Here is an 18974-nt window from a genome sequence, read left to right as displayed (position 1 = left end):
AGAGATTGTGGTACCTCTTTAAAGTTCACAGGGAGACCTTATTGCAACATACCGTATTTAGTTTTGTAGTAGATTATGAGAAAATGGATTCTTACAGTATTTATGATAAAAAGGCTGTAGTAATTGTAACAAAGAACTCATAGAATATAAGTTCCCTGATTGGGGCTGGCCCAATCAGAAACACCTGACTGACAGATACAAACACAAGTGTCCTATGATGTGAAGGGCACTGCTTGTCACTGGCCACTCGGGTGTTTTCCTTTCTTCCTGGTGGTGGAACATGAGTAAAGATTTATGCACTTGTTGTTTTTCACAAAAAAAAGAAAATATATATATAAACACGAGTGTTAGAGGTTCTGTTGAATCTGTCAGCTGTCTCTGAAGGAGCTCAACCAGTGTCAAGGACTTTTCACATGTAAATGAAGGATGACTTGGTGATGGGATACCAGAAGGAAGGGGTTTCAGTACCCATAAATTACTGGAGCGTATTTTTTATAATGCCTGAACGAAAGAGAAAACATTTCTTGTTAAGATACTGGAGGAGACAAAGAATGAAATGGAGCTGTAAACCAAGACAGCTTCAAGATATGGTGAACCAATGCTGACGTGGAGAGGGGCTGGGTGTGTGCACGTGGCAGTACATGGCTGTGCATACAAAATTCAGCATTGGTTCACCATATCTTGAAGTTGTCTTGAAAATTCAGCCCATGTGGAGTTATTTCAAAAGTCAGTAAGGAACTCTTAAAATCCAGAGTCACTCTGTTCTGTGATAGAATCAAACCACAGCTCACTGCCAAATTTCTTTTTTGCAAGTTTTATCTAATAATAAATCCTGAAGCTATCAAAGTTTTTATTATATCATTCTCTTCTTCAAGCTTCAACATGCTCATACTTTGGGTCTGAAATTATGGTCTTCATTACCTCATAGCTATGAATTCAATATTGATTTAGATGTATATTAAACAATATACACTTCATGTAAACCAAAGTGAACTAGAATATCTTAAATGGGTTTAGACTTGACTTTCCATTTTGATTATGTTAGTGTTAAGTAGCCTTTGCTGCTTATACTGTATGGCAGAAATAATCATTATGAATATATTCACAGACTTCTTTTAAATTAACCAAAGTCCCGTGACCATAATCAGAAAGCTGCAGTATGCTAGGATAGGGTTTCCTTTGGTCCTGGATCTTGTCTGAGTCTCTTGAATTGAAGGATTTCTCTTTGGGTCACTACTCCTCGCAACCAGAAATAAATGTATCATGGAAATTCATGCTTCAGCTGCCTTTATTGCAAAAAATATCTCTGTTGCTACTGCAGGCCTTACTATAGCTACTTTGCAGGATTTTCCATTCTAACTCTGGACTAACCTGATTAACAAAACTGAATTGGGGAAATTGACACATAGAAAATAGGAGCAGGAATAAGCTGTTCAGCCCTTTGAGCTGCTCCACCATTCAAAACTGATTGTCAAACTCAATAATGTGCTTTCAATTTCTCTCCTTTGAGCGCTTTAGCCTTAATAACTATATCTAACACCTTCTTGAAAAAGTCAAAGTTTTTGCATTAACCACTTTTTGTGACAGAATTCCACAGATTCCCACTATCCTGATGAAGAAATTTCTCCTCATCTCAGTCCTAAATGACCTACCTGGTATCGTCAGACAATGGCCCCTGATTCTGGACTCCCTGGTTATTGGGAATGTCCTTCCTGTCCTTACTCTGTGTGGTCCTGTTAGAATTTTGGACAACATCAAGAAGGAAGTGACAATGGCCAGATACTAATAAGATGCAAATGTTAAGATAACCATTTTTCATCTTATACAGATAAACAATAAACCTAAGTTATTTGTTAATCCATATAAGGCAAAACGGACAATTAACAAGATGCTGGATGCTAAGTCAGATTTTGTGACATCCACACAATATCACCAGGGACCTGGCCAGAGAAATCTAACTCCCATCCTGGTAATGTAAAGTACAGCGGGTAGTGTAAACCTTCACATTACCCCAATCTGTGTGAATCTATGTAACTCTTTAATTATTTCACTCATAAAATTTAAAATAGTTTTATATATTTAAGGGACCAGTCATTCCTAGCAAGTGCTATTTCAATCAGATGTTTTCACACAATGCCATACATTGTTCTACAATGGTCTCCAATTATAGATTAACCCATTTACCTTGGCTAGATTTGCAGATCTTTAGAAACTTACATTTCTTCCAACACAACTTCTAATCATTTACTGAATGATTCATTTTTACCCGACATAAGAGACTGTGTCATCATATTTGGATTGACATCTAAACCCGCAGGAATAAGGGGTAGGGAGCTTATTCAACTTCACACGATCTAAATTTAGCTCCTCGTAATCATCTATAGAACTGAAAAACCTAATTTCATATGAATGCTTTGTCTCACCCAATGTGGTCATAATGGTGTCCTCAGGGCCTTTTGATAAAAGTCTTTCAGACAGCATGATCTATCAATAATAGCATGTAGCCATCACTGCAAAGCACCAGATTAACTTTCCTGAGTATATTCACATTCACCCCTCTTTCATTAAAAGTTAAATGATCAAACCTCAAGAAAATTACCCAACACTTACATCTAGACATTAGCTGTTATTTCCTTGCTTTCAATTAGATAGTTGGCCAATTCTGTTGCTATATTGACATAATCCCAACAGGCTGCCATGCATGTTGTATGATTTATCTATAGCAAGTGAGTAACAGGGCCAAAAGTAGACAGACAGTGTTCTACAATTGGTCCCAAAAGGAGCCTGCATAGCAACCTTTGAAGCTGTAGGAAAATACAGAATGAAAAAGTGAAAGTAGTAACAGTGAATAAAAAAAGAGATTCTGCCCACAGAGATACCAAGCTCAGCAAGCTCACAGGAAAACAGATTTTTGCAGTATTATGACCTGAATAGTTTTAGGTTGGCCCTTCCTGACGTTTAAACATAAAGTGGAAACACTCTCTTCTATGACAATGTAACTGATCAGCCTTTTGTTTTTAGCAAACACAAATTAAAACAAAAACATTTATAATAGCCAAATTCTTAGTTAAATGATTAAGATATTTAAAAGAAGAAGAAATAAAGACGATAACAATTTTAAGCAATACTGTGTAACTTAGCATGTTTATTATTAAAGCCCCTTGGTTCAATATTGTCCTTTAGGGATGAAAAATTGCATTCTGACATGTCTGGCTTATGACTTAAGTTACATAAACCAAAATAGTTGTCTCTCAAATGCTATTCACTGACCACCTGATGTGCATCGCTCCTAATTCTGTATGTTCTCTTTATTTCACACAGCTAACTCAAGCATTTGCATTTATTAGTATCCTGTCACTGCCACTCTCTTCTTGATGTTGCCTAAATTTCTGCACAATATAAAGCCGATCTGATAATGACATTGTATATCATTCTTTTCAGTTTTAGTGATAGTTTGCTTAATTTTCAAGTCTATATTTCCATATTTTGTCATCATTAACCTTCTCACCTTCTCCAAGTCTTCATGATAATCTGTGCACTTTCACTCTGATCCACTTTCCTAGGCTCAGACTAACAGTCCATAAACTGTTTATTTGGCCTACTGGTCTTCAAATCCTACCTACCAGATGTATGTTTGGTCTAAAAATGGAGCAATCAGCTTGTGAAAATAAAATTTCCAAAACAGTACATTTTGTGTTTATGTCTAATCGAATGCTTCTTCAAATAGTGCTTTGGGATGTTTAGTATCTTAAGGTAATAGAAGCCTTACTTATCCAAAGGATGACACCTCAAACAATGTTGTATAACATTAGTGCCATACTGAAAAAATCAGGGCAAATTGGATACTGACATCTTACTTTCATGAGCAGTATCAAGTATATCAGTTCTTGCTGAGGACTGTTTCCAAATATGTGAAATCATGAGCTTAAAATCTTATCATTAAAAGCTTAATAATGAATTTTAAAAGCTACACAAGCTTTGGCTTGTTTCTGCAATGGAGGGAGTGTTGTCAATGTTGGAATAGGAAATGGGGAATCAATTTCTTGGGCTAGCCTCACAATTATCTTATAGAAACAAGTGATAATTTTACTACAGTAGGGAAAAATACTTATTTAAGAGTCAGCAGTAATTGTATATTTATCAGAATTAATAACTATTTTGAAAACATTTTGTACATTTTACGCGAGTGTTTTATTAAATATCCTCTAAGAAATGTGTGAATCTATTTGAATTCTGAGACTCATCAGTCATTGCGAGCAATGCCTTGCTTAGTTGCAGGACGATCATTAAAATCAGTGCTGCAATTGCTTTGGAGTTCTGACAATTTAATGGGAAAGGTGAAGGTTGTTTTGAATGAATCAGAATGATTTGTTTCACTGATACAACAAATGCTGAAAAATATTTCAATCTTGCCCTTAGTAGTTCCCAAGCACATTTGTGGATTAAGTAAAGGCCTGAAAACAGATTGTCCGCTTATCTTTCTGCTGGGAATTAGCAGCTGGCATGGGAGACGATGAGCTGATGGAGTAAAACATGTGTTGTGTAAATGTTCAGAGGCTTGAATACATCATGTTCACTATCAAGTTCCAATGAAAAAGACTCATGAGTCTCCTTTTAACCTTCAACAGCACCACCATCACCACGTTTCCACCAAAATCACTGGCATCTAGCTCAATGGGATGGGTTATGCTCCGAGACTCAGGAAGCCTCCCAATTTGTTCACCCAACTAAGGTTTGCTCTTGGTCAGGACGAAACCAACATATCTTTTGCCAATGATATAGCAGAACATTGATGGAGTGTACAACACCAGCTCAGGCATGGGACAATTCTGTATCAGTGTTCACAGATGGGGACACAGGAGTGAACTTCATGGCAAAATTGACTCAAGTGCCTCCATTTGTCTGGGAGCCATGATTAGAGGAACAATTTTGTCACGCGCTTAGTTTATGCAATATGTGGTGCTTTCATTTGTTAATTTGCAGATATAAGAAACCTACTAAGTGTCCAGTCACTGTACCAATCCTTGCAAATGGGATAATTAAAATTGTCAAGTACAACTTAATATTATGTGGTGTTATTAATGATTACTTCAGAACTGACTTATAATTTGACTAGCCTTGACTCAGTCTGATTAGCTGACTGTAGTGATCATGTTATGCATTGTCAGCACCATCAGACTCAACAGGCCCTGGGGTCAAGACTACCCAGAAGAGAAGGGAGAAAAATAAATTATCAGAACATGTGGGGGGTAGGGGGTTTGTGGGAAGTGCTAATTTATTCTAAGGTGCAAATCTCCAGGAGACACCATTGTACCTCCTTGGTGGCTAAAGGGTACACAGCCAGAGGAAAAGAATATAAACCAAGGATCATAGTCCATCAGTTAACGATAATGGCCTGGGAAGAATGGTCTGGATTACAGTGAAAAGGGCCCTAGCCACCACCAAGAGGCTTATCAAAAAAGCCATCAAATCATCACAATGTCTAAGGTGCTGGTGAAACAGGCTAAGATGTGGCTAGAGTATGTAGGGGTTTATTCATAACTGAGTCAACATGGCAAGAATGCATTATAACAGTGGGAAGTAGAAAAGGTGGCAGTTGTTGCATCCATTGCAATCTAACTGGTCAATCCCAGTTTTGCTGCTCCCAGAGACTGACAGTATCCCAGGTGGTGAGGATGGTAATGCTGTCAATTGAGTATCCATCCTGATCCTTAATCAAAGCCCACCTTCCCAGGGAAATTGAAATTCAGAAACATTCACAAAGATTTTCCAAACTAATGAGAAAGCAATTCCAGGTTCAACATAGGTCATTTGGACTTCAATGGAGCCAAAAGTTAACTCTAAATTAGAAAAAAACATTTGACAACATCCCACATAGCACACTGATCAAAAAAGGTATAAGCCCATGGAATACATGAACTAATGTACTGAATTGGATTCAAAGTTGGCTTAGTAACAGGAAACAGAGGATAATGATCTGTGGCTGCCCTTGCAAATGGAAAGCTGTTTCAAGTGATGCAGATGACACAAAAATTCACTTTGGGTAGATAGTGTAAAAGATAGCTATAAGCTCCAAAATGGCATAGATGAGTTGGTGGAGAAGACAGAAAAGTGGCAGATATAGTTCAAATCTGATAAGTGTGAGTTAATGCATTTATGGAGGTCAAAAGTAAAAAGGAATACACAATAAACAGGAATATACTGAGAGGGGTAGATGCAGTCAGAGATCTTGGTATGTAAGCGACAGGTTCCTAAAGGTAGTAGTACAGGTAGATAAGGCTGTAAAGAAGGCATAAGAATTGCAATCCTTTATTGGCAGAGGTTTAATTTACAAAGCAGGGATATAACGATGAAACTGTATAAGACACTAATGAGGCCAGAACTGGTGTGCTGTTCGGGTCACCACGTTACAGGAAGGACGTACTTGCTTTGAAGAGAGTGCAGAAAATATTTACTGGAATACTGTCAGGACTAGAGAATTAGAGCTATAAAGAGAAATTGGAGAGGTTTGGGTTGTTTTCCACATAGTAGAGAAGGTTTGTGAGATTGAAGTAAACAAAATTGTGAGGAATAGAGATAGTCAGAATTTGGTGGTGCCGGTGTTGGACTGGGGTATACAAAGTTAAAAATCACACAACACCAGGTTAGTGTCCATCACCTGATGAAGGAGTGCTTCATCAAAGCTAGTGCTTCCAAATAAACCTGTTGGACTATAATCTGGTGTTGTGTGATCTTTAACTCGAGTAGACAGGAGGAATCTATTTCTCTTGGCAGAAAGTTCAAAAATCAGGGGTCATACATTCAAGCAAAATAGCAGAAGGTTTAGAGGGCACATAAGGAAAAGCGTTTTTGTGCACAGGGTAACGGTGGAGGGACAGACCCTAACTATTTCAAAAATTATCTGGATCAGTACCTTAAGTACTGTAAGCTGCAGGACTATAAGCCATATGCAGGAAGATGAATTTAGAAAGGACAGCTGGGTGTCTGGTTGGCATGGATAAGATGGGCTGATTGGCTGCCTTCTGTATTGTATCATTTCTATGGTTCTATGGGAACCCAGCAAACTGCAGTAAGATCCCTGGATCTATTAGTGGATAAAGGATCTCATGAATGTCCTCCATGGGTCAGGTTAGTCTTGACCAGGTGCCTAAAAAGGAGGGATTGAATAGAGATGAGGGATTGCTACCAGTGGAGTTAAAATAAAACTACATGATAATCTTGAAATAAGTGCTGTTGGTATAATTGGTTCTTCCATGTTGACAAAGGACATGGAGCTCTGGGGGAAAATGGTGAAGTGGAATTTCAACCATGACCTAGTTGAATGGCACACACCAGACTGGAAGAACACAGCAAGCCAGGTAGCATCAGGAGGTAGAGAAGTGACATTTCAGGTGTAAGCCTTCTTCAGATCTGCGGGTGGGTGTAGGGGGAGCTGCAGATAAAGGGGGAGGCCGGGGCAGGGTGGTGAAGTGGGGATAGGTGAAGACAGGCAGAGGATATAACCCGGTTGGTCAATGGGAGGAATAAATCCGATTGGTGGCTGGGAGGAGTGGAAGGGGGGGGAGGGGCTGGGAAGGGAGTTGGGGAAGCGACGGGAGGTTATTTGAAATTGGAGAACTCAATGTTGATCCGCTGGGCTGTAGGCTGCCCTGACAGACGATGAGGTGTTGTTCCTCCAATTTGCAGTTTGGTTCGTTGTGGCAAAGGAGGAGGTCAAGGATGGTCATGTCCGAAAGGAAATGAGAAGGGGAATTAAAATGAGCAGTGACTGGGAGGTCTGGTTGGCTCCTGTGGGCCCAGCTGAGATGCTCGGCGAACAGTTCCCTAAGGTTATCTTTGATCTCCCCGATGGAGAGAAGACCACATCGGGAGCACCTGATGCAGTAAACTAGGTTGGGAGAGAGGCAGGTGAACCTCTGAATAGCACAGCAGGCTTTAGGGGCTGAATGGCTACTCGTAATCCTATTTCCTATGCTCCTTTAAAATCATGAGATGACTTGATAGGATGGATATCATGAAGATGTTACCTCATGTAGGAGAGACTAGAACCGGGAAGACAGTTTAAGAATTAGAGGTCTCATTTTTAAGTGAAAACATTAAGAGAATTTTTCTCTGAGGGTCCTTACTCTGAGGAATTCTGTTCCCAGAAAGCAGTGAATGCTGGATCATTGAATTTTCTCAAGGCTGAGTAAAATAGAATTTTGATAAGCAATGGGGTCAACATTAATCGGAGGGAAGTGGAATTGAGCTCTTAACCAGATCAGCCAAGATCCTTAATGTTATCAGGGTTTTAAGGCTAAATAGCCTCATCTTGCTCTGAAATCCTATGTTCCTATGAGCAACACGAAGCACGGACATAAGGAATAATGGGCAGGTTCTTTTAATTGACAGGATGTAAATAGATATGTTGTGAAAGGATCTGACTTTCTGTTAACCATTCATTGAATTAATTAATGAGTTAGATGATGGGCTAGAAACTAAAGAACAGTAGTACTGGAAGCATAAAATTACAAAACACTGCTGACAGATTAGGAGAATTTAAAGGTATGGTAATTACATTTCAATGTTAGCAAATGTGTGGTTATCTACTTTGAACCCTAAAAAAGATGAAAGGTTACTTTCTAAATGGTGAAAAATTAGAAACAGAGGAAGTTCAAAGAACCTTGGGGTCCAGACACAAATGTTAAAATATCACAAACAGGCCCTGAATAAAACCATTGGAATTCTGGTTTTATATCAGAATAAATAAAATACAAGAAGTTTAACCTTATGCTCAAGCAATATAAAGGGCTAGTCAGATAATACTTGGAGTCCTGGGAGCAGTTTTGGCCATTATACCCGACAAAGAATATATTGGTCTTGGATTGAATGCAGCGTATATTTCCTATATCTGGGCTGGAAGGTTTAAGCTATGATAAGAGAGTAAATGAACTAGGATCATTTTCTGCCATAACTCATAAACTTAAGATCAAGTTCTTTGAAGTTTCAACATGTTCAAAAAGGAACCTGATAGTTAGATAGAGGCAAACTACTGTATATACTCGTGTGAAAGACGATCTCAGGAAGAAGTCGACCCCTTATTTTTGGCCAAAAAATCTTGCATTTTTCATGTATGTCATGTAAAATTGAATCCTATGTTATCACATTACAAACCTCTTACAAAGGAAACTGCATGTTCCCATTAACCCACTTAAACAAAATTGCATTCATTCGTCTATAACGGTAACTCTACTTCATCGCTCTTTGTTTACTATATCGCATCCCTATTCATTCATTCATTCATTCATTCATAACTCTACTTACCGCACTCGGTTTACTACAGCACGTCTTGATTCATTCATTCATTCAGTCCGGTACTAAGTCTATTGGTACCTAGCGCACTCTGTTCACCATATATCCAAAAGTCAATATCGTTAAAAAGTTAATCATTTTAATTGTGCCATTATATCTGAATAAAAGTAAGATATATTAGCTACATATACCTTTAATTCTTTGATAAATTTGTTAATGTTGCTGAGGTTCATTATGTATGAGTGGAAATGGGAGGGAAAGGAAGAATTTGGCACGAAATTTCAAGACACTTACACATTCAGAATTAAATAAATGCTTCATTTTAAGTGTGCCATTGTACCAGACCATGACAATGTTTAACAGTGTGATTTTGCAGGATTTCAATAAACCTTTGACATATTAAAGTTTCGTATCGGTATGTATAAATAAAACTTACAACAAGTAATTCATTCTTGTTTCTCTTGCTTTTATCCGGTAATTATATTTACCGTAATTCATTGTGCTTTTCTTCTCTACCCGGATTCGTTAAGTGGTCAAATTGAATTCTGCTAATAATATGGTATTTTGAACTGCAGCATGAATTTCAGCCCCTCAAAACTAGTGCCTGTGTAATAGTCAACCCTATAAATTTAAACCTTAAATATAGTCTTTTAAAAAATCAACTTTTCCACAAGTATATATGGTATTTACATTGCCAGGGAGTTTAAGACTAGAAATCATTGAATAAAAGTTAGGGCCAGAACTTTCAACAGTGAAGTCAATGAATGAGATAATGAAAAAGGGTGGGATGGGGTAGACATTTACAAATTTCTTCTGTAAACAGTAATTGCCTGGCCTATTTCTTTCTTACGTAACCTTAACCAGCAGATTCAAATGGTGAATCCAAGGATGGAATTTGGAAGATTTAGGAGTTGCAGTAACATGAAGAAATGCTAAATGGATTCAGGATGTTTGTGGGCTGCACCAGGATTTAATGATAAATGCTGAGAACAATGAGAAATGGAGAAAGATACTCTTCTTCAGCAGAGCAAGCAAGAAACCTCATGCTGCAACAAAAAAGGTCTCACTGGACATGACCAAAAAGGTCAGCCAGCAGCTGGAACATTGTGCGACATTCCTAGATTCAGTCAGGCAACATTTTAATTTTACAACCAGGTCAGAGAAAGTAAACATTGTTGATAATTCACTTATAACCTGTTACGCATCTCACTGGATCCCACTTCCAGATCCTGACTCTGCCAAGTCAAGCTGACTGCATTACATAACTCTTCACTTTCTTACTTGTATTTCAAATTTCTCCTCTGATCTCTTTCTATGCACTTCCACACATTTTCAACAATCCTATCAATCACTGCCAATCAGATCCTTATGCAAGTTGATGCAACTCCCTGATATTTATCATCTATAAATGTTTTATGTTCTTTTGGTGAACACATATTCTTAATTATTTATAGATCTGTTCTTTCTCCTGTTGCAGGAGAAGACAGCATAGAACACTACAAAAAGGGAGAACAAAGAGTGGTCCTCTTTCTTAACTGATTGCTACAAACTAGAAAGTGATGTAAATCAGTGACATTTCAGCATTCTTGACCATTGGAGGTGGAGAGTTTGAGACCTCAAAAATGCCATGAGAAAATTAATTGCCAGTGACACACATCATAACACTCTGTCATGTTAATCTGTTTTTGGCAGAAATATTATCTTCATAATGCTAAATTGCACCATTCTCACAGTTCCAGCATACCTTTTCTCTAAGCCAGGGCTGCCATGTATACAGCAGCAATCATTGAACCTCTGAGATGACAACTTTTTAAAGGAGTTAATGCCTTCCCAGGTTGAACTGCCAGTGAACTCATATTTATTGTGCACCATCAGAGATACTCACCTTTGGTGGGTAAAATTAGGTAGCTAGCAGAGTTTTCATTTGCCAATCACCATTCTCAACTGAGGGGTAGCAAACAGGGACAGCAATGGATAATTAGCTTTGAAGCCTGCAGATCTCTCCATTCACTGCTCACCTAGACAGAGATGTTTTATACCAGGTCATTACTGTAACATACCAGTAGACTGTCTCTGCATACTAACAATTATTGATGACAGAATGGAGGGGTTCAATTCAAGTATGAATGAATTGATATTGCAGAACATTGTTTTTTAAGTTGAGTAGCCAGTCATCTTTTAGTGGCAGGCTGATCTATAGAAATGTATGAATTTATGAAAAATGAGAAATGTTAATGATGAATACGTTTACACAACTGTTTTGTGTTAGTGAGACTGAGATTGGGTTGGGTAATGAACAGAGCTGAAAATGTGTTGCTGGAAAAGCGCAGCAGGTCAGGCAGCATCCAAGGAACAGGAGAATCGACGTTTCGGGCATAAGCCCTTCTTCAGGAATCAGGCTTATGCCCGAAACGTTGATTCTCCTATTCCTTGGATGCTGCCTGACCTGCTGCGCTTTTCCAGCAACACATTTTCAGCTCTGATCTCCAGCATCTGCAGTCCTCACTTTCTCCTTGGGTAATGAACAGTGGTTGGATGTGATTGGTACAATAATCCAGCATACCAATGAACTGAATGAATGAAACTGAAGGAGGTGTATGCATCCCAAGCAGTAATTGGCACTGCAGATCTTCATCATCTGCTTCCTCCTCACACTCCTTTTCAATGGATTTGACTATAGATGAAGTGCACTCTAAACCTTGTTCCTCGTACATCTCCAATCATCACTGCTGTTCAATGTCGTGCATGTTCAACATCTTTATTCTGGAGAAGCTACCTGGCAGGAACATATAGTAGGGTAAATTGGCTGATTTGCTCTTCATGGCAGATTGTGACTAGAAGCATCTGCAAGGTTTGGAGTTCCTTCATAGTTTCTTCACCATCACTGGGTCTTTCACATCCCCACTGTATGTTGCTCTCAGCAAAGAGGACAGAGTTTCTCCTTTTCATAGTTAACATTTACATCAATTTTACATGGTTATCATCCCTTTTACACCATTATCACTGCGTTTGTCTTTTGCTCTGCCATGGTCACTAAGCAATACTTGACCCTCTTCTCCACCCCCACACCCCTCCACGAGCATAAAAAAAACAATGTTCCATCTCTTTTGTTCTAAATAGGAGTCATACTGGACTTGAAATGTTAACTGCTTCACTCTGCATATTTGCTGCTGAGTTTCTCCAGCATTTTCAGTTTTTGTTTCTTCACTGTAAACTACAGCAAGTCAAGTAAAATCTATTTCAATTGCCACCAGGGCAAGGTAGCAACAGTATTACATTTTATTTTCCTTCATATAGTTTTAATTATTTCATGGCTGATGCTAGCCTATATATCCAATTATAATAAAGAGATATGCCTTTAATAGTCTATTCCAAAATTGCACCAAGCAAGATTCTGGTGGGAATTTTAATTCTTCAGTTTTAAAATGCCTTCTTTTTTAGGCATATGAAGATTCTGTCTGACTTAGTTGGAGACCCCAAGTATTCATGCAACTGATTCCTGGTACGTCTGGGCCCTGCATAATTGCAGTATGAAATTCAGTGTGATAGCCACAGTAATAATCTTGATAGCTGAAATATCAACAGCTGAGCCAAAATTAAATGTTCTTTTGTGCAGAAAGGAGAATGAGGAAGATAAGAACATAAGAAATCAGAGATGGAATAATCCATTTGACACATGAAGGCTACTTCATTCAATAAATTCATGGTTGAAATACTATTTCAAATCTACCACCTGCACAAGCCCCAAATCTTTTCATTCCCTTTATGCTCAAAAATATATGGATCTCTATGTTGAATATACTCAATTAATGAGAACACACAGTTCTCTTGTGTAGTGAATTCCAACATTTCAAAACCTGATATTCTGATATCATGACCCTCTTTTCTAAATTCCTCAGCAAAGGGAACAATCTTCTTAACATCCATCCCAACATTCCTGATGAAGGGCTTATGTCCGAAATATCAACTCAAATGCTCCTCAGATGCTGCCTGACCTGTTGTGCTTTTCTAACGCCACACTTTTTGACTCTGATCTCCAGCATCTGCAATCCTCACTTTCTCCATCCATCCTATCTAGCCCCTTAAGAATTTTATATGCTACAATTTGATCTGTTCTCATTCTTTGAAACTCCAGAGAAAATGGACTTGGTTTATGACATCTTATGTCGTGAATCAATCTAAGGGACTTTTGTTGCGTTCCCTCTAAGAGGATTAATGTCCTTCCTCAGGTAACCAGATCAAAACTGTCATAAGTGCTAAAGAAATGGTCTTCCATAGCTCAATACTATGATTGTGAAGTGGCAAGAATTTCTCTTTCCAATTTCTCAATTTGTTTTGTTCATCGCCCAGTTCCTGGATACGTCAGAGAGGTCACGAGGTCTCCAGGGAGCAGCAGAGCCTGTCGGGATACATAGAGTCATAGAGATGTACAGCATGGAAACAGACCCTTCGGTCCACCTGTCCATGCCGACCAGATATCCTAACCCAATCTAGTCCCACCTGCCAGCACCCGACCCATATCTCTCCAAACCCTTCCTATTCGTATACCCATCCAAATGCCTCTTAAATGTCGGATTTGTACCAGCCTCCACCACTTCCTCTGGCAGCTCATTCCAAACACGTACCACCCTCTGCGTGGAAAAGTTGCCCCTTAGGTCTCTTTTAGATCTTTCCCCTCTCACCCTAAACCTATTCCCCTCTCACCCTAAACCTATGCTGTCTAGTTCTGGACTCCCCGACCCCAGGGAAAAGACTTTATCTATCTATCCTATCCATGCCCCTCATAATTTTGTAAACCTCTATTAGGTCACCCCTCAGCCTCCGACGCTCCAGGGAAAAAAGCCCCAGCCTGTTCAGCCTGTCCCTGTACCACAAAGCCTCCAACCCTGGAAACATCCTTGTAAGTCTTTTCTGAACCCTTTCAAGTTTCACAACATCTTTCCGATAGGAAGGAGACCAGAATTGCAGTTTAAATTTCTCTTAGTTCGGTTTTTCTTCAGTTCCTGGATGCAGTCGGAGAGGTCACAAGGTTACATATTTGAGCAGTTGCTTTACACGAAACACTACTCAGGTAGTGTCGCCCACCCATCCTCCTCCTCTAACCAAAAAAAAAGTTCTGTGCGTCGCTTGGTAAGGTGACAAGTATTTTCTTTCGTGTTTTTTTTCCAGTAGTCTATCTGGGAATTTAGAATAGCGGGAATGGAGGTTAGGGCATTTGATGTTCTCCTGCAGTATGTGGGAGGTAAGGGTCACCTCTACTATCCCTGTTGATTTCATTTGTGGGAAGTGGTATGAACTTTGGATCATTCAGGAGGCGAACCGGGTTATTGAGAGGAGTTACAAGGAAGTAGTTACTCCACAGCCACGTGAAGGTGGTAGATGGGTTACCGTCAGGGATAGGAAAGGGAACCAGCAGGCAGTCCAGGGATCTCCTGTGGTGGTTCCCCTCAACAACAACTCTACTGTTTTGGATACTGCCTGGGGGGGGTGGGGGGGGGGGGGGGGTGGATGACTTACCAATGGTAAGTATTGGGGCAAGGTCTCTGGCACAGAGTCTGTCCCTGTTGCTCAAATGGGAAGGGGGAAGAGGAGCAGAGGTTTAGTCATTGGGGACTCCAGAGTTAGGGGGATATATAGGAGGTTTTGTGGGAATGAAAGAGACTCACGATTGGTGTGTTGCTTCCCAGGTGCCAGGGTTTGTGATTTTTTTTAAGGTGTTTTCGGGATGCAGAAGGGAGGGTTTTGGATAATTGGAGCTCCTTCTGGGGAAGGTGGGACCTCTACAAACAGGATGGTCTTCACCTGAACTAGAGGAGTACCATGAACCTGAGGGGAAATTTGCTAATGCTCTTCGGGGGTTTAAACTAATGCAGCAGGGGGATAGTATCCTGAATTGTAGTTCCAGCATACAGGAGGTTGAGGGTAGTGAGGTCAGGGATAGGTTTACAAGGTCGCGAAAGGGCACCGGCAATCAGGATGTTGGTTTGAAATGTGTGTACTTCAATTCCAGGAGTATCCACAATAAAGTGGGTGAACTTGTAGCATGGGTTAGTACCTGGGATTTCGATGTTGTGGCCATTTCAGAGACATGGCTGGAGGAGGGACAGGAATTGTTGTTGCACAGTCAGGGATTTAGATATTTCAGCAAGAACAGAGAAGTTGAAGAGGTGAGGTGTGGCATTGTTAATCAAGGGTAGTATTACAGCAGCTAAGATAACGTTTGAGGACTCATCCACTGAGGTAGTTTGGGCTGAGGTTAGAAACAGGAAAGGAGAGGTCACCCTGCTGGGAGTTTTCTGTAGACCTCTGAATTGTTCCAGGGATGTAGAGGAAAGGATAGCAAAGATGATTCTCGATAGGAGCAAGAGTAACAGGGTAGTTGTTATGGGGGTCTTCAACTTTCTCAATATTGACTGGGAATACAATAGTTCAAGTAGTTTAGAGAGGTCACTGTTTGATCAATGTGTGCAGGAGGGTTTTCTGATACAATATGTAGACAGGCCAACAAAGGGCGACGCCATATTGGATTTGGTACTGGGAAATGAACCCGGTCAGATGTTAGATTTGGAGGTAGGTGAGCACTTTGGTGATAGTGACCATAATTCGGTATTGTTTACAACAGCAATGGGCAGGGATAGGTATATGTTGCAGGGAAAGAAGTATAACTTAGGGAAAGACAATAATGATGTGATTAGGCAAGATTTAGGATGCATAGGATAGGGTAGGAAACTGCAGGGGATAGACACTTTTGAAATGTGAAGCTTATTCAAGGACAGCTACTGCAGGTCCTTGATATGTATATACCTGTCAGGCAGGAAGGTAACTGTTGAGAGAGGGACCCATGGTTTACTAAAGAAGTTGAAGTACTTGTCAAAAGGAAGAAGAAGGCTAAAGTGAGGATGAGGCATTAAGGCTTAGTTATGTGGTCTTGAGAGTTATAAGTTAGCCAGGAAAGATCTAAAGAGAGGGCTAAGAAGAGCCAGGAAGGAACATGAGAAGTTGTTGGCGAATAGGATCAAGAAAAACCCTTCTATAGGTATATCAGGAATAAAAGAATGACTATACTAAGATAGTGGAAAGCTGTGTGTGGAATCTGAGGACATAAGGGAAACGCTTAATGAATACTTTTCAACAGTACAGTACTCACATTGGAAAAGGGCAATTTTAGTGAGAACATGTCAAAGAGGAGGTTTTAGAAATTTTGGAAGATCTGACAATAGATAAGACCATGGGGCCAGATGGGATTTATCCTCAGATTCTCTGAGTAACCAGGGAGGAGATTGCACAGTTTTTGGCTTTGATCTTTATGTCATCATTGCCAACAGGCGTAGTGCCAGAAGACTGGAGGATAGCAAATGTTATTCCCTTGTTTAAAGAGGGGAGTACTGGTAATAATAGGCCAGTGAGCCTTACTTTGGTTGTGGGTAAGGTGTTGGAAAAGGTAATAAGAGATAGGATTTATAATTATCTGGAAAGGAATAATTCAATTAGGAATGGTCAATACGTTTTGTGAAGGGTAGGTTGTGCCTCACTAACCTTATTGAGTTCTTTGAGAAGGTGACAAAACAGGTGGATGAAGGTAAGGTGATTGATGTGGTGTATGTGGATTTGGACTTCAGTAAGGCTTTTGATAAGGTTCCACACGGTAGGCTATTGCAAAAAAAAGGAGTTTCGGGATTGGAAGGTGATGTCACAATTTGGCTAGCTGAAAGAAGACAGAGAGTGGTGGTTGATGGGAAATGTTCATCCTGGAACTCAGTTACCAGTGGTGTGCCACAAGGATCTGTTTTGGGGCCACTGCTGTTTGTCATTTTTATAAATGATTTGGAGTTGGACATAGAAGAATAGGTTAATAAATTTTTCAGATGACACTAAGGTAGGCAGAGTTGTGGATAGTGCCAAAGGATGTTGCGAGTTACAGAGGGATATAGATAAGATGCAGAGCTGGGCTGAGATGCGGAACAGTGTAAGGTAGTTCACTTGGGAAGAAGTAACGGGAATGCAGAGTACTGGGCTAATAGTAAAATTCTTGGCAGTATAGTTGAACAGAGAGATCTCAGTATCCAGGTGCATAAATCCCTGAAAGTTGCCACCTAGGGTTGATAAGGTTGTTAAGAAGGCATATGTTGTGTTGGCGTTTATTGGTAGGGGATTGAGTTTCAGAGCCACGAGGTCATGCTTCAGCTGTACAAGACACTGGTAATGCTGCACTTGGAGTAATGTGTGCAGTTCTGGTCACCACATTATGGGAAGGATATGGAAGCTTTGGAAAGGGTTCAGAGGAGATTTACTAGGATGTTCCCTGGTATGGAAGGAAGGTCTTACAAGGAAAGGCTGAGGGAACTGAGGCTATTTTCATTGGAGAGAAGAAGGTTGTCAGGTGACTTAATTGAGACGTATAAGGTAATCAGAGGGTTATATAGGATGGACAGTGAGAGCCTTTTTCCTCAGGTGGTGAAGGCCAGTATGAGGGGACATAGCTTTAAATTGAGGGCTGATAGATTTAGAACAGATACCCGAGGTAGTTTCGTTACTCAGAGACTAGTAGGAGCATGGAAAGGCCTGCCTGCAACAGTATTAGACTCACTGACGTTAAGGGCATTTAAGTGGGCATTGGACATTCATATGTATAATAATGGAATAGTGTAGATTAGATGGGCAACAGATGAATTTTGTAGGTAGGCGCAACATCGAGGGCCGAAGGCCCTGTACTGTGCTATAACGTTCTATGTTCTATCTTAGAGCAGTGAAAATTAGCATAACATGTGCCAAAAGTCAATAAATGCATGGTTTGTTATGCAAAAAAAAAACCTTGTAATCACATTTACAATGAAATTAAAGCCACTTTACTGGAAAGAAATCTTGGTTTCACTTTAGACTACATTACCTCCAAACCATTGTTCCCCATTGATATATTCTTATTGTAATTAGGAACCAGCCAAAACAAAATAATATGATGAAGACTTCCAAATTTAAAGTCCACTATCTATAAAAAAATGTGTTGTTCAAATGCCATTTAAAATATTGTTTAACTATTGTGCTCCGTAAACTCTCACAGAGTTCATTATGTTACACTGGGGGAAATGATTTCAATGATCCCAATCATGTCAATTCGGAGTTATTTTTCAAAAGAAACAGAGATCAGTAACAAGTTATGTATTGAATGTCATAGTTGGACTGCTAGTAGAAGTATGACATCCTATCTCACCTAACTATTGGCTGCCATTTGGCATTTTTCAACAGATCTTATAAATAATGCATGGAGTCATTTTTCTTTACAATATCTATTTATTCAATTATTGTATTAATTTTTTTACTCCTAATATGAATAACTAAAGAAAATTAAATGATAAAAACACTCTTGCTTATGAACATAGGAAAGGAGCAATGAAGTTCCCTAACTGACAAAAAGAGGTTTATTGTAAATTGCCTAAAAGGATTCTGTTTCCTTCAGAATCTGTTGTTATTCTGTGCTGCATCAGAGCTACTGTTGTTTAGAGACAGACAAAATATAACTGAAAATAAATTCAACTGGAACTGTAAACACCACTCATGAAAATTCTCACAATTGGTGTCAGTGGAGGAGGATGTGTGAATTATATAAAAATAGTCAAAATGTCAGGGGAATGAATTGCTCACACACATACAGTCCCAAAGTGCAAAGGGGTGTAATTTAAAGTGGT

At 39.5% G+C, this 18974-nt stretch overlaps 1 protein-coding gene across 8 annotated transcripts in view; it reads right to left on the bottom strand.

Moving 5' to 3' along the window:
• The window catches only part of nlgn1 (neuroligin 1), a 666539-nt gene that overhangs the window by 267905 nt on the left and 379660 nt on the right, over positions 1-18974 (bottom strand). The window lies entirely within an intron of this gene.

Source organism: Chiloscyllium plagiosum, chromosome 13 (genome assembly GCF_004010195.1).
Source record: "Chiloscyllium plagiosum isolate BGI_BamShark_2017 chromosome 13, ASM401019v2, whole genome shotgun sequence".
NCBI classification, from domain to species: domain Eukaryota; kingdom Metazoa; phylum Chordata; class Chondrichthyes; order Orectolobiformes; family Hemiscylliidae; genus Chiloscyllium; species Chiloscyllium plagiosum.
Note: the sequence above shows the minus strand (reverse complement) of the source record. Positions and strands in the feature narration are given on the sequence as shown.